The sequence below is a fragment of the Ornithorhynchus anatinus genome, chromosome 1 (assembly GCF_004115215.2).
Source record: "Ornithorhynchus anatinus isolate Pmale09 chromosome 1, mOrnAna1.pri.v4, whole genome shotgun sequence".
Taxonomy (NCBI): domain Eukaryota; kingdom Metazoa; phylum Chordata; class Mammalia; order Monotremata; family Ornithorhynchidae; genus Ornithorhynchus; species Ornithorhynchus anatinus.
In genome coordinates this window covers 72,237,105-72,247,568 of record NC_041728.1, presented here as the reverse complement: position 1 = coordinate 72,247,568, position 10,464 = coordinate 72,237,105, and the positions used below count along the sequence as shown (strand labels likewise).

The 10,464-nt window shown below is 42.0% G+C and overlaps 1 long non-coding RNA gene across 1 annotated transcript in view; it reads left to right on the top strand.

The window, feature by feature from the left end:
- The first annotated feature begins 2,633 nt into the window (after positions 1–2,633).
- The window catches only part of LOC114814292, a 32,807-nt gene continuing 24,976 nt past the window's right edge, over positions 2,634–10,464 (top strand). The window contains exon 1 of the long non-coding RNA XR_003762062.2: positions 2,634–2,717. This is a non-coding gene — a long non-coding RNA (uncharacterized LOC114814292). The remainder of the gene's footprint in view (positions 2,718–10,464) is intronic.

Here is a 10,464-nt window from a genome sequence, read left to right as displayed (position 1 = left end):
GGAGAGGAAAGGGGTAATTTTAGTATTGTACTGAAGATTGAACCAACATTGTTTGGTTACATATTGAATAAATGGGTGGAATGAAAGAGATGTGTTGAGGATAATGCCAAGACTATGGGCTTGTGAGTCAAGAAGGATGGTAGTGCTCTCTACAGAGATGGGAAAGTTATTGGGATGACAGGGTTTGGGTGGGAAGATGAATAGTTTCTATTTTAAACGTGTTAAGTTTGAGGTGGCAGTGGAACATCTAAGTAGAAATGTCTTGAAGGCAGAAGGAAATGCAAGACTTCAGAGAAGTAGAGAGATCAAGCCTGGAGATAAAGATTTGGAAATCATCTGCTTAAAGATAGTGTTGAAGCCATGGAAGCAAATGAATTCTCCAGAGGAGATTATTCTCAAATCTACAGCTCCAGCCCCACGTCATCTTTCTCCTTCTATGCAATCTCAGATTTCCTCCTGCCTTCAGTATATCTCCACTTGGATGTCCAAGCAACTCCTTAAGCGTACCATGTCTAACACTGAACTCCTCATCTTCCCACCCAAACCCTGTCCTCCCCTTGCCTTTTCCATCTCTGGGAAAGCATCAGCAGCCTCCTTGCCTCAAAATCCCACAACCTTAGCATTATCTTTGACTCATCTCACTCAATTTTCAACCCACACAGTCAATCTGTCACCAAATCCTGTGGTTCAACCATCATAACACCACTAAAATCTGCCTTTCCTCTCCATCCAAACTGCTAACTCATTGATACAAGCATTTATTCTCTCCATCTGGCTACTGCATCAGTCTTCTTGCTTACCTCCCTGCCTCCTGTGCCTCCCCATTTCAGTACATACTTCATTCTGCTGGTCAGATCATTTTCCTACAAAACCATTCATTCCATATTTCTCTACTTCTCAAGAACCTCCATCCAGTGGTTACTTATCGACCTCTGCATCAAGATGAAACTCCTTACCATCAGCTTGAAAGCACTCAATCACCTCACCCCCACCTACTTAACCTCTCTGATTTCTCATTATTAATAATATAGTAATAATTGTATTTGTTAAGCACTTACTATGTGCCAAGCACTCTAAGCACTGGGATAGATACACGGTAATCAGGTTGTCCCACATGAGGCTCACAGTCTTAATCCCCATTTTCCAGATGAAGTCACTGAGGCACAGAGAAGTTAAGTGACTTGCTGAAGGTCTCACAGGAGGCAAGTAGCAGAGCTGGGATTAGAACACATGACTGCTGACTCCCAAGCCCAGGATCTTGCCACTAGGCCACACTTCACTTCTCTATTACAAAACTTCTCACTGTACCTCAGTCTCATCTATCTCACTGCCATCCTGTCATCCACATCTGCCACTGACCTGGAACACCCTCCCTCTTCACATCTCATGGATGATCATACTCCCCACTTTCATAAAAAATCATATCTCCTCCAAGAGGCCTTACCCTATTTAGCTCTCATTTCCCCTTCTCTCAATCCCTTCTGTGTGAAGCACTCAATCAACTTGCCCCATCCTACCTTATCTCACTGATCTCCTATTACAGACCAGCCTGCACATTCCACTCCTCTAGCGCCAGCTTACACAATGTGTCCCGATCTTGTTTATCTCACCACCGACCTCTTTCCCATGTCCTCTTCTGAGGCTTGAACTCCCTTCTCACTTAGAACAGTTCCCAGTGCTTAGAACAGTGCTCCAGTGCTTAGAACAGTGCTAGGCACATAGTAAGCACTGAACAAATGCCATCATTATTATTATTACTCCAGACTAACATTCCCTCTGCCTTGAAAGCATTATTGAGGTTACATCTCCTCCAAGAGGCCTTCCCTGATTAACCTTTTTCCCATTGCTTGCTCTTCCTTCTGTGTCATCTATGCACTTGGGTCTGTGACCTCTGGACATTTGATATCACTCTGCCCCCAACCCCATAGCACTTATGTACATATCTTTAAATTATATATTACAAATTACTTATTCATTTATGTTAATGTCTGCCTCCCATCTTGATTGTAAATTCGATATGGTCATAGAAGGTATCCACTAATTCTATGTATTGTACTCTCCCAACTGCTTGGCATAGTGCTCTGCACCTAGTAAATGATCAATAAATACCACTGATTGATTGTATTACCCTTTGCACTTGAATGTTCACCCCAACCTCAGCACTACAGCAATTGTGTACAAATCCATAATTAATGTATTTATTTATATTAATGTCTGAATCCTCCTCTAGAGTGTAAGCTCCTTGTGGCAGGGAATATGTCTACCAACTCTGTTATATTGTACTCTCCCTAAGAGCTTGATATAATGCTCTGCACACAGTAAATGCTCAATAAATATGATTGATTGAAGAAAGAAAGCAAGAAAGATGGAAAGCAAGAAAGATGGAAAGAAAGTTGGAAAGAAGGAAGGAAAGAAGGAAAGAAGGAAAAAAGGAAAGAAAGAAAGAAGGAAAGAAGGAAAAAGAAAGAAAGAAAAAGACAGAAAGACAGAAGGACAGAAAGAAAAAATCATGGGTAGATATGTAGACAGATGTTATACTATAGTATCCAGAAGTATCCCCAGCTTTGGAACAGCCAGAGGAAACCATTCATTTGGCAAAAATCATTATTGTGTGGGGGATCTATTCTAGAACCTAGGGAACTCCCTGGGAGGTCAGTGGAAGACACTTCCTAGGAATGATCATGTGTTGCCTGACATCACTAAGAGGTGGGATTAAGGTAAGACTAGAGTTGCCATTGCTTTGTTACCTTTCTCTTCTTGAGAAAGCATAAGAAAACAATCTTCACTGCACAGAGAACTGGGTTAATGTCCAAATTCTCTCTGAAGGAGTCCAACCCTGGATACAAGCCTTGAATCTCTCCCAGAATATCCTGATGGAAATAGAAGGAAAGGGATTTCCACAAGAACATCAAGTTTGAAAGCCTTTCACCAACACCGAGCAGTATAAATTTAAGGCTAATTGGATTTCGAATGCCAGGAAAAATGACTTCTATAAATTTTGACTCAGTATCTTTTCAGTGGAATGAATCAAGGTTATCTTGCTTTCGACGAGCATTATAAAGCATAAAGGGAAGAGTCTCAGCCTTAAATACTCAAATTCTATTACAAATGTCCATCCCAAAATGACGTGAGGCAAATTACTCATTAAAACTTCAGTTCTCATTTTTGATTCAGGCTGAAAATTCCCTTTTGGAAGTTTTTGGGTAATTTTCATCTACACATCTTAACTGTATTTGTTAAACACTTACTATGTGACTAGCACTGTACTAAGCACTGGAGTGGATACAAGCAAATCTGGTTGGACACAATCCTTGTTCACATGGGGCTCACTGTCCAAATCTTCACTGTACAGATGAGGTAACTGAGGCACAGAGAAATGAAGTGACTTGCCCAAGGCCAAACAGTCGACACGTGGTGGAACTAGGATTAGAACCCTGTCCTTCTGACTCCTAGGCCTATGCTCTATCCATTAGGCCACGCTGCTTCTTACTAGGGTCACTAGACCCGTTGGATGAAATAGACAAGGGTCCAAGATGCCCCAACCTCATAGCCTATGTATAGATATGCAGATGCCATTAGGAAGCTCATGTGATCAATCCAACCATATATTATAACTGTGATAATAACTGTGGTACTTGTTAAGCAGTGTGGCTCAGTGGAAAGAGCCCGGGCTTGGGAGGCAGAGGTGGTGGGTTCTAATCCCGGCTCTGCCACCTGTCAGCTGTGTGACTTTGGGCAAGTCTCTTAACTTCTCTCAGCCTCGGTTACTTCATCTGTAAAATGTGGATTTTAAGACTGTGAGCCCCATGTGGGACAACCTGATGACCTTGTATCTCTCTCGGCACTTAGAACAGTGCTTGGCACATAGAAAGCATTTAACAAATACCAACATTATTATTATTAAGCCCTTACTATACACCAAGCAATATATTAAGTCCTAGGATAGATACAAGATATCAGGTCAGATACAGTCCCTGTCCCACATGGGGCTCTCTAAGTAAGCCCTATGTACCCCTAGGTAATCTCTATCTATACTTTGTGTATGTCTGTAAGTGAAAAATGGCTCAGAAAGCTGTGGCTTTTGGGGTTCAGAGCAATGGCTGTGTTCATTTCTAGCTGAGAAAGACGGTAAAATTTGGACGAGGCCTGAAGCGCGTCCACTTCGCAGCACCAACAGAAGCATCAATCATTTCTGCTTTTTTCATGCAAGTAATTTTCTAAGGGTGATTATATTTTCTGTCTGGTGATATGTGATTTTCTGATATTCTCTGTCAATCTTAGAATATTACTGTAACACTGAATAAGTGATTTTTTTAATTGGTAACACTCATCTTTGATGAAATCAGGAATTAAATGCTGCAGCCTCCTCCTCTGCATCACACTTGCACGGTTGTCATAGTGATGACATTGCATGATCTCAGAGAGCCCACATTCTGCTCTCCAGGACCACAGTTCTTGGGACTTCTGTGAGTTCATCCTCTGTCCATTGTTGTGACATCACAAAGGCTAAGAAGCTGACAAATTGTGGGCTGAGGCCCCCAGCCCGAAAGCAAAGAGATCAAAACCAGCTTTTCTGTTGGATATGACTAAAGGGCACCATTTCCAAATCAGGTCCCCTCTCATGTTCAATTCTAATAGCAGGGACTGACCATGATGACTAACATATCAACGATTATGAATCATTATTCTTCTTAATCTGGTCATATATTTGACTACATTTGTCATGTAAGTGGGTGGAACATTTAACTGAATAATTTTGGGGGGGCCAGTGTGAGGAGAGAATGACCAAGTCCTTTCCAGTGATGTTCATACATATATCTTTCAGCATTGAATAAGGGGGCCTCTCATTTCTCCAAAGTAGAGAGAGCAGGAAGATGATTCTCAGAAATCTTTTGTTGTCTTAAACTAAGACACTATTAGCATGAAAAATGGCTTGACAGCTTTAATATTGAATTTTCTTAAACGTTTGAAAAACAACTTTAATGTGTGAAGTGATTCTGCATAGTAACTAACTTAAAAGACCTGAAACTATAAAAGGGCTAAGAAATAAAAAAATCTCTGTAATGATGTTACTGGGAGTTCTGAGACCTAAATCCCAGCCAAAAGAGCCCCCAGAAACCCTCTAAGGCATAACTGGACCCTGGTTAGATTCTGCTAGGTCTTGAGACCCCCAGTTCTTCAATTTTTGAAATGCAGGTTTGGTGACCTGCTCAGTGTACCCAAGTCCCTGCACCCCTAATGTTGCCACCATCACTCATTTAAGCCCAGAAATTTCCCTGAAGGTGAGGGGATCATCAGGGACTAGCCTTCCATTTCCCTTCCAGCACTGGCTACAGGAAAGAGAGAGAAAGTCCTCCTTCCTCCTCCCATGGCTTCCCAAGTTCACATATCTCCCCAGGACCCAGATTATCTCCTTCAGCCTTACTTACTTGGCTGACACCAAGATGAGCACTCTCAATATCAGTTAATAATTTCTTAGTCTGGTGACAATAAAAAAAAAACTTGGTTTAAACCACCTCTCCCTGGATTTGATATTTGTCTACCCAGTACACTCTATACTTCCCCATAGATATCCTGGGCTCATGTTCCATTGATCCTTCTCCATCTTCTCTTGGGGTGACTCAAGTTCCAATCTCACCTATTGAATTATGGTCCTTTAGTGTCCATTCTCTCCTTCAGGGGCAGGAATCTCATGCCTTCAGAGGCCTAACTGCTGGATCCCAAACTTCCAGGCTATTCTAACCCTCACCCAGGATCATCTCTGATCCTTCCCTGTGCCCAGTATCCTGTGTCCTTCCAGGTTCGCAGCACAAGCCTTCCTTATGTCCTGCTCCCCAAAGCATATGACTCAAAACCTCTCACATCTCCACGAAGGCAGAAGGTTTCTTCCCCATCTTCCTTTCCCCACTACTTCCTCCCCGATACTTCCTTCTACTTGGCTCAGCTCCATATCTTGCCATGTGGGGTATTAACTGCACTTCTGTCAGGAAGGGCCACCATGGAGTGACCAAATAAGGGGGCTAGTTGGCCTGGTAATTACATTCAAGTGAACATCTATTTTCAAATTTTGAGAAAATTAATATTAGCAGTTTTAGCTATATTTATTGTGTACCACTGTATGTAGAGCACTGTACTGGGTGCTTGGGTCCTAAAATAAAGGAATAGTTCCTAACCCTCAAGGAGTTTATTTACTGATTTCTTAATTCTTTCTGATTCTTTCTGAATATTTCAGATTCTTTCTGATTTTGAGCCCCATGTGGGACACAGACTGTGTCTAACCCAATTAGATTGCATCTATCTCAGCACTTAGAACAGTGCTTGTCACGTAGTAAGAATTTAACAAATACCTTCATTATGAATGGATGCCACATCTCAGGATAAGAAATTAATTGAGACAAACCAGTGGAAAGTTTTAGTTGGCTCCTCATATTGACAGGAAAGAGGTTAATATCATTAAAGAAGGAGTCTTCTCTCCAAACCTTTGAAAGAAGTCTGGAGGAGTAGTTGTAATTCTAGGTATCAGTCAGTAAAATCTCTCTTTATATCTGACAGACTATTTCTCTCCCCACCTTCAAAGTCTTACAGGAAGTACAGCTCCTCCAAGAGGCCTTCCCTGACTAAGCCCTCCTTTCCTCTTCTCTTACTCCCTTCTGCATTTCCTTGACTTGCTGTCTTTATTCATCTCTCCTCCCAACCCTAACAACACTTTTGTACATCTGTAATTTTATTTATTTATATTAATGCCTATCTTCCTCTCTAGACTATAAGCTCAATGCTGGCAGGGAATGTGTCTGTTATATTGGTGCATGGTGCTCTTCCAAGCACTTAGTACTCTGCAAAAAGTAAGCACTCCATGAATAAAATTGACTGTCTGACTGACTGCCTGCCTCAAAAGTCAGTGTGCGGCAATACCATTTATGGCTCTCACGTCTTTCTTTCCAGTCTGCTTAATGCCTTTGCCTAAAATGAGCCAATCAACTTGTGATTGATGCAAGCAAGGTAAACCTAACAGGTGCTCCAGCTGGCCAGCAGTTCACTGCTATTACAGAACCTAGTGATGTGAAGTGAACTAAGTCTTTATTATTTAATGGTATTTGTTGAGTGCTTACTGTGTGCCAGAGGCTGTACTGAGAGCTGGGGTAGATACAGGTTAATCAAATTGGACACAGTCCATATTTTACATGGGACTCACAGTCTCAATCTCCATTTTACAGATGAAGTAACTGAGGCACAGAGAGGTTAAGTGAACTGCCCAAGGTCACACAGCAAACTAGTGGTTGAGCTGGGATTAGTACCCAGGTTCTTTAACTCCCAAGCCTTTTTTTAACTCTTTTTTGTAGGGCACACTGCTACTCACAAAGAGTGCTCTTTGCTCTAACTTGCTTCTGTTAAGATATGTTATATGTACCTCCTTACATCTGCTTCAAGGTAATGAATCGGTTCACGCCCTCCTACATAGCCTCAGTGATTTCCTACCTCATATGCTAATTTTGCTCTTCACATGCTATCCTACTCACAGTACCTCATTCTTGCCTATCTCACTGCTGACCTCACTATCCACATCTGTCCTCTGGCCTGGAGCTCCCTCCCACTTCACATCTGACAGACCACCACTCTCCCCACCTTTCAAACCCTACTAAAATCCAATCTCAAAACAGCATTCCCTGACCAAGCCCTCATTTCCTCTACTCCCTCTCCCTTCTATAACACCTATGCTCTTTGATCTGTACCCTTTAAGAACTTCATTTTTGCCCCATCCCAGCCCCACAGCACTTTGGTATACATTATTTTACTTTGCCATTTACCTTAGATGTAATTTATACTAATTTATATTCGTGTCTGTCTCCCGTCTAGTTTGTAAGCTCCTTGTGGACAGGGATCATGTCTACAACTCTATTGTACTCTCCCAAGTGCCTAGTACGGTGCTGTATACAGAGTATGCATTCTATAAATACCACTGATTAATTGCTTGATCACCCTAAGATAAAGGCAAAGTTGCTGTACGTAACTCTGTGTTGCATTAACAGACTTTGAATGCTTATCTTGAGCAAGCCAGAAGAAAGTTAATTTATTATGTACCTGACAATTTAAGATGAATTCAATATACAATGACAGGGAGCAGTTAAAGGCTAAAGTATGTACAAACGAATAAAATGAATGGTAGCTCCAGTAAGTCAGTCTTATTTGGCCACTGGGAACACAGTACGCTCTATAATGAAATTGTCTAGGAGAAAGGGTGAAAGTTGGGGTGTTAAACCATGAACGAGCTCAGAGTTAGGGTGTCAACATTCTAAATTACTTCTTTCTCCGTCTACTAGATTGTACTGTGTGGATATAAATATTTTGCTCCACTCAGTGAAAACCCTCCAGGTCCACTTTTTCCAGTTGCTCTAGGGTCTTGCCTTTTGAAATTGTTTACTACAAACAGTTCTCCTATAATGTGAGGGTTATGTTACCAAAACCCTATGTTAAAATAAACCTGTTATACTACCTGCAACTTGATATTTTCTTCTCATCACAGTGCTGCCTAATTCCCCAAATCTTCCATCCAAAACACGTCTTATGAAAACTGACTTTCGTATGCCCTTTAAAATCAATCAATCAGTTACTTAATGGTATTTATTAAGAACTCACTATGTCAGTGCACTGCACTAAGCACTTGGGAGAACAAAAATAATAGAGTTGGTAGACACTATTGGTAGAGTTGGTAGAGAAGCAGCATGGCATAGTGAATGGAGCATAGGCATGGGTGGGGGGGGTCAAAAGATCATGGGTTCTAATCCTCGCTCCACCACATGTCTGCTGTGTGACCTTGGGCAAGTCACTTAATGACTCTGGAACTCAGTTACCTCATCAGTAAAATGGGCATTATGACTGTGAGCTCCACATGGGACAGGGATTGTGGCCAACTTGCTTGTATCCACCCCAATGCTTAGTACAATCCTTAGCACATAGTAAGTGCTAAATAAACACCATTATTATTATTATTATTATTATTATTATTAATAAACTCAATTCCTGCCCTCCAGGAGTTTACAAACTAGTATACTCATTTCTCAATGTTACTATTGATTTTTCACAAATAGAGTTTTAGGTATGGAGAGAAAATAATAATGTTGGTATTTGTTAAACATTTACTATGTGCCAAGCACTGTTCTAAGCGCTGGGGTAGGTACAAGGTAATCAGGTTGTCCCAGGTAGGGCTCAAAGTCTTCATCCCTATTTTACAGATCAGGGAACTGAGGCACAGAGAAGTGAAGTGACTTGCCCATGGTCAACCAGCTCACAAGAAGCAGACCCGGGATTAGAACCCACGACCTCTGACTCCCAGGCCCAGGCTCTTTCCACTAAGCCACACAAAGCTCAGTGGCATAGAGGGCAACCTCTAGGAGACACAGGATCTGGGCACCTAGCCCAGTTTTGGACCCCGTTATTCCAGGAAGGGGATTTAAAGGGTGGAAATTCCATCCTTAAGCCTCCCTTCCTGTCCACTCCACTGGGTTTGTCTATTGTTACAACTCCAAGAAGACCAGCTAGTGCCACTCCTGCTGACACAGCCACTTTGCAGCAGAAGGGACAGCATTTTGGACAATGACAGGCCCAAGTCTATGGCCCTTCCTTGCTCTACTCTACCACAAAACACAATGGCAGCAGTCTGGAAGAGTAAGTCTCCTGATGACCATGGCTGTCTGCAATGTCACCAGGGGAGGTGGGGAAGTTGATGCCAACAGCATCCCTCCCAGGGGACCACAGAATGGTGCTACCACTTTGTCAAGACAGAGGACACAGGATTCAGGGGCACCAGGGACTTGAAATCAGGCTCAAGCTTTTGCTCCCATGGGTCCTTATTTTTTTTTAATGGCAATTGTTAAGCACTTATTATGTGCCAGATACAATACTAATCGCTGGGGTAGATACAAGCTAATCACTATGGATACAGTCCATGTCCCTCATGGGGCGTACAGTCTTAATCCCCATTTTACGGATGAGGTAACTGAGACACAGAGAAGGTAAGTGACTTGCTCAAGGTCACCCAGCAGACAAGTGTTGAAGCTGGGATTAGAACCCAGGTCTTTCTAACTCCCAGACTACTACTCTATCCACTAGGCCATGCTGGTTGTAGGGGGTCAGTTCCTAGAGCTGAAGTGGTCATGGTTGACATGAATAGGGCTGATTCCAAATGACCTCCATAGGGCAACAATTAAATAAATCTGTCGGCTTTCAAAAATACATATCTGAGGGAACTCAGTAAAATTTGGGGATTAGCAACTGAAAGAAGATTATCTTGAAAACCTTGGGTCTTGCCTGTACAGGCAATTGAAGTGAAAGTTGAGAAATTATTTTAGAATATGAATTAATGATTTGATCTCCCAAGTGCTTATACTAGGCCTTGCACACAGTACTAAATATATAATGTCGATTGACTGTTTGATGAATGGGGCAGTGTTCATATATCCTCTAATA